Source organism: Pseudopipra pipra, chromosome 13, assembly GCF_036250125.1.
Source record: "Pseudopipra pipra isolate bDixPip1 chromosome 13, bDixPip1.hap1, whole genome shotgun sequence".
In the NCBI taxonomy this organism is placed as follows: Eukaryota; Metazoa; Chordata; class Aves; order Passeriformes; family Pipridae; genus Pseudopipra; species Pseudopipra pipra.
The window spans coordinates 4,497,045-4,503,044 of NC_087561.1; the positions used below are offsets into that span (position 1 = coordinate 4,497,045).

Here is a 6,000-nt window from a genome sequence, read left to right on the forward strand (position 1 = left end):
AAGATGCATTCTGCTGAAAGTAAAACCATTACAGAAAATATTACAGAAACATTGAAACACTCTCAAAAGCACTGCAGGCACACCCTGGTCAGGTAAAGAGAGAAATGGGAGTCTGCATTTTAAGTTCCTTTTCCCTTAAAGCAGCAGAGATACAACCTTGCATTATCTTTAAAGACTGCAATAAAACCCACTTTGAAAGGCAATCCTTCAAGGGGATACTAAAGCAATGAAATGTTGGCAGAAGTAATTATGCAGAAACATTTTTGCAAATAATGAGAAATATCTACTTTCATTTTGCCATTTCTTGGCACAGATATTTATAAGAAAATCCTGTTTATGTCACTGCAATTTCTGTGTGTGATTCAGTGGTTAGAACAGAACTTGCAGAAGAAATGAAAAATTGCTCATTTAAGTTTCAGATATTTTATGTTCAATTAAAACTTTGTTTCACGACTTTGGTTTTAGTCCCTCTCCTACCAAAGCATCTTTCCTCATCACTTCTATGCTATTATAAATATGCAAAAAAAAAAAGATTTTGCTCCCTGGTGTTGGACATTATAGATGAAATATTCCAAAATATTTTTCTCAAGCTGATAATTTACTTTGCCTTTTAACAAATTGACAGTTACAACTTCTGCTATTACAGCCATCCCTTTTCTACAGAATAGACCTCTCAGAACAACCATGGGAAACAAGCTGGCAAAGTCTAGACAATTTATTTTCCTCCATCTGAGTATTGTCAACCATGTAATTTTTGAATCCTTTCAATCACTAACCAAGTTTTGTGTTTACTGTGTGGCTGTCAATTCTGTATTCCTTACAAAGGCCTTGTTTGGATATTAACATTTCTGCTTGAGGCATCAAGGAAATTTAAATTCACAGATATAAATCTTCTAGAAGATTTCCTAATGAAAATCCCAGCCAAAGGAGTTGTCTACTGAACTACCACCTAGACAGCAATATCCTTTAGAGTGCCAAGTATACCACAGTAAGGAATGTTGTAAACTCTTGACTTTTTGAGACTGTAAATGAGACTGACTGTCCCTCTGCCCCTGTTAAAGGAAATTGTCCACACTCTGGACAGGCACAATACAGAATGGGGATTCATATGGAGAGAGGGAATATATTCCTGCAGCTTCCAGATTGAATGACAGATTTTTACACCTACATGCTGAGAATGGTGGCCCAAATTCCTGATTCCAGCAGAAGTGAGGACATTGATGAGTTTATTTTAGTGATTAGAGTTGCTTCTTACATTACTAAAAATATATCTTAGAGGTATTGCAGGTTACTTGAAAGTGTGATTTCCAAATGTATTTTATTCTCCTGAGCTTTAATTAGTCTGCAGCAGTCATTCTTGTTCTTAAAAAAGTAAAGCCATCAACAACCTAAGTTAAACAAATCCATGAATCAGGTCTTGGAATGATCTTGACAGGAGCCCATAAAATATCAAGCAATGATGTTTATGCACTTTACAATGTTTTACTGGGTAATGGCTGCTCTAACCTAAATTCACAGCTTAAAATCCAGTTAGGAGTGTGGCACTACCCCTCTCTTTAGAGGACTAAAGACCATTCTTTGTGGTGGTGGTGGGTTTTTCCAAGCCCAGCCAAAGATGCTAGATGCTATGGGTCTGTATTTTTCATGGTAGCATTCACCTAGGATGTAGATATCTGATATTTGATTACTGCCTCTGAAAGGAGGAGCGTTCATACCCCCACTTATTAGTTACTTAGAAACTAATCTATCCAACCTCTCCTAATGCTGCCACTGTACTGTCTTTATCATGTTTGTTTACATGCATAATGCCCTTCTTTTCCCAGTTTTGTCTGATTTTATCTCCCTTGTACACAGGCTAGAAGAGCCTGTCTCACACAGACAGCACCTTTGCTATTTGCTGCAGGCCACAGAACCCTTTTCATCTGAGAGCTGCCTGGCACTCACAGTGGCTGAGGCTCAGTCCTCCATCCCCAGGCAGAACTCCAAATTCAGAAATGACAGTCTCCTGGCATCCCTGCAGTGTGCCACCAGGGACAATCAATGAACAACAGAAAAGTCAGTATTTTTTGGGACTGAGGCTGTAATTTTCTGTCAGAAACTCCAGGTTTACGTGCAATGGGTATACAAGAAATGAAGTGCAAAAGACAAAAAAATTCTATTTTAAAAATCCTGTGTGAACACTTGACTAATTCACAAACAAGGTTTTCCAGGTATTCTCCCACACAGAGACAACAGCAAGGTGTCAAGCAGGTACAGTTTAAGAGTCTCCTGATCTCTCAAATCCAATTTTTGCAGTTGATACAGCCATTCCATCTACCCCTTCATTAACCATTGCAGCATCATGTAAAGTAAATCAGCATAAGCCAAGTTTGGTTGCAATACACAAAATCAATTTAGCCACAGAGGGTGGCTGGGAGAGCCTGGGCTGCTGCTCCTTCCTCCCAGACACAGTATGAATTATGCACACACTGCTTAATGGTCCAGCAGGTCCCTCTCTCCCTTGGCTCCAGGCCTTGGGCTTTTCTCCTGATTGCTGTTCCACAAAATTATCTCTGGCTGTACATACACACGGACAGAGAAAGCCCATGAGTTTACTGTCCAAACAAGAATGAAATACAAGAGCTGAGAGCTACTTTTAGGAAGAAGGGCCTGAGGGCAACTTTTAAAGCCTCAAGCAACCAAGGGAGCAGACAGGCTGAGACAAGAGGCAGTGCAAAGCAGCCAGCACTCAACAGGAGGAGGGAAGTCTCCGAAATTCAGGCTTGACCAGAGTCCCTCTAATCATTACAAGGGTTGTATCTTAGAACATTGGGGTGCTACTGGTAATTTGTGTGTTCTGGGACTTCCTGTATGAGATGACAAAGAGACAAGGTGAGATCTTAAGACACCTCAAAATTCAGGCACAGAAAAGAGGCTTTACATGTAGCAATTCCACTCCATCGTTGCTTGTCTATCATTGTAAAAGTCAAGCCCAGTTTTAAAAGGAAGCCTGGCATTTGCAGCATTTCTTTCCAAAAGTGTTTTGCATTGGAAACAACATTAAAGGTGCTGCTAAGGTCTTAAGAGATAATTCTGATTTGCCTTAGGTGGAAAGCCAAGCTTCTTCACCAGCTTTTGAAAATTTAGTTTTACATAACACTTTGGACATCTTGGCCTGGAAAAGATCATTCATCTCTTATTTTTATTTTTTTCATTATACATATTACTTTTCTCTGTCGAGAAGTTGCCAAACTCAAACTGTTGAGTACCACACAGAAGCAGAAGAATCCTTGACAGGACTTAAATGATTTCTTTTTGATTGGAGCAACTCAGACCCCTCAATGCTTCCTCTTAAGTAAGTGTACTTCAAAAATATCCTCTCAATTTAGAAAGGATTCTGAAGTATGTTAGAAGTAGCAAGGGAGGAGTTGTGGAGGGAATATTCTCTTCTTGGATTTAACATCTTCTGGAAGATGCCTGAGATGGTGGATGACAAAATTTGATGGGTTTTACAGCCCTGTCTCCCTAAATAGCTCAGATCTCAACTTCATAGCCTCAGAGAAAACAAGATGTCTCAATTTCATCAGACTGTATAATGAACTCTGAAAACTCTTACTTCCTTAATGTGTTTATCTTCAAGATAAAACCATGTTTTACCTTGAACTTAATCTACAATCAACTCATTTCAGTCTAAGGGCTCAAACACAGGATTGAGTGTTAGCAAATGATTACACCAACAACATTGATGTGCACCCTCTGAGTTGCTGGCAAACAAAGAGTGATGCAATCACAAATTGTTTCTGATGACCTAAACCATGATGCTAACAAACGTCTAGTGCTAGTTCCAGCTAACCCAGCTGGCTCTTTATTTCTACAGCAAAAGTAGTGGCATAAACTTGTGGCTGTAAAATGACAGACTCTGAATTACAGTTTTGTCTTAGCCTGGAATGCAGGAGGGCTGAGAGGAACCAAACTGCCTGCAACACACATCACACAGCAGTGCTTGAATCTGAAGTTATCAACTGCAGCATCATCAGGTGTAATTCTCAATCATGTCATTCACATATGGCTGTAACTTGCACAGCACAGCCACAGTTGGTCCTTTTCTGTAGGTACCAACACTGTTACCACCCAGGAAGCAGAATACAGATATATATGAGGTGTTACCTAGGGCAATGTGACTCTACATGAACTTTTCTACTATCTCTGCCTCTAAGAGTAACACAGAGTTCCTTTGAATTTCTTCAGGTAACTGTTGTTCCACATTCTCATCTTTATACCATTCACCAATTATAACATAGAAAACTTCTCCTGGAACAGTCCTGGATCAGGAGAGACCCACTGATATTCAGAAGAGTATATTAATAGCCACTGTGACTACAACTGAACACATGAGTAGCTTGGCCTTCAAACACCACTTTGCAAGGTTAGTACTGAACTCTCACTTAACAGGTCATGTATACTCATGAACACAACATAGAAAATGCATTCACACACAAAATAACACTGCAGAATGGACACAGTCAGGCTTCATAAAAGATGACCATCAGTAATAGCTATTAAAATTATTTTATGGTGTTATGTCACTACAAGTGTACTGGTAATTTTGGAAATTGAGAGAAGCTGACAATTATTTTTAGCCTGTTTACAGAAATAACAACAGATGCTTATCTAATAAAATGAAATATTCTAGCCAAAGATAATTCTAAGAAATCTACCTTTTGTCATGCACTGTCAAGTTTCCAGAATCAAAAAATAACTACTTTTAGTCATAAAACTTCAAAGTATGTTCATACCAATTTTTCAATTCTGACATTGCATCTGAAATTGCTCTTCTTTCCTTATTGTGTACTGTTTAGTCTTCCTATCCTAATTCTGTTGCTCACTGCTATTTAAAGTTGATTATTTTGCTCATCTCTGTCCCAGCATCCCACAACACTTAATAAGATTCCTATTTCTCTAAGAAATACAAATCACACATCTGAATTACTTCGACAATAGTTATTGAAAATATGGAAATAAATATTTAGCATTTGACAATTTGGAACCTTTAGCACCTAGGGAGGCACATACATGACTGCAAATAAAACTTACCTTTTATTCATAGATTGGTGGGTTTATTCTTTACAAATGGAATCTTACCATGCACGTTGTACTTTACGTGACGAAAACCAACCCAGTGTGATTGATCGGTGTCAACTGCATCCATGTATGAGCCCTTCAAGGCATTATCTCAAAGGATCCCCCAGCACCAGCATTCAGGAAGGTTTTCTGCAACATATACAATGAGAATAGTTACTCTCTGTAGCACTGTTGCACCTGCAGAACAACACCTTTCTGAAAGGTTTCGGAATAACACAAAAGTTTTTTTGTTTGTGTGTCCAGCTTAAGTTTCTAACAGCTACAGAAAAGACATTTTTCACTGCATTGAAGGATGTTAGACAACATGATGACCAAACTTAATTTAACTCACTGTCTCATCATACCTGTGAAGATCTTTGATCTATACAAACTGATTTTTAAGCTTTCCTATAATCGTAATTTCTGTGAGTTCTTTGTGGTGGTTTCCAATGCTTTCTTTCCTATAAAATCACTCCCTGATGTAGCTCTCTTGCAATAGTGAAATGAAAATGAGTTTGATTTGTCTCACAAGAGTCCTTAACTCTAAATATAAATCATGTTGATTTCAAATATGCCTCTGAGGAGGAGAGAGAGAGTGGGGAAAAAGTAAAACGTAAATGCATTCAACTCTGTGTGTGAACGAAGCGAGCTAATACTCTCCCTATAACTGCAGACATATCTTGTTGTGAGGGCATTTTTGGTTTTAGTTTCATTTTTCAAATTCATCTTTTTTTTCCTGCCTTCAGACACGTCTGTTTTCCCTGGGGCACCTTCCCACAAGGTTCATTCTGCACCTTGTTTGCTCATTAACAGCATGTGGAGCCCACGTAAGGATGTGACAAAACCTCTGCTCAACCATTACAGGAGCAGTGAGGACCAGCACAACACTGGAATAAAAGC

General features: G+C 38.7%; 1 long non-coding RNA gene across 1 annotated transcript in view; it reads right to left on the reverse strand.

Annotated features, from left to right (window-relative positions):
- Positions 1-5,218, reverse strand: part of LOC135421362 (uncharacterized) — a 154,282-nt gene extending 149,064 nt beyond the window's left edge. The window contains exon 1 of the long non-coding RNA XR_010433974.1: positions 5,122-5,218. This is a non-coding gene — a long non-coding RNA (uncharacterized LOC135421362). The remainder of the gene's footprint in view (positions 1-5,121) is intronic.
- Positions 5,219-6,000: the final 782 nt, after the last annotated feature.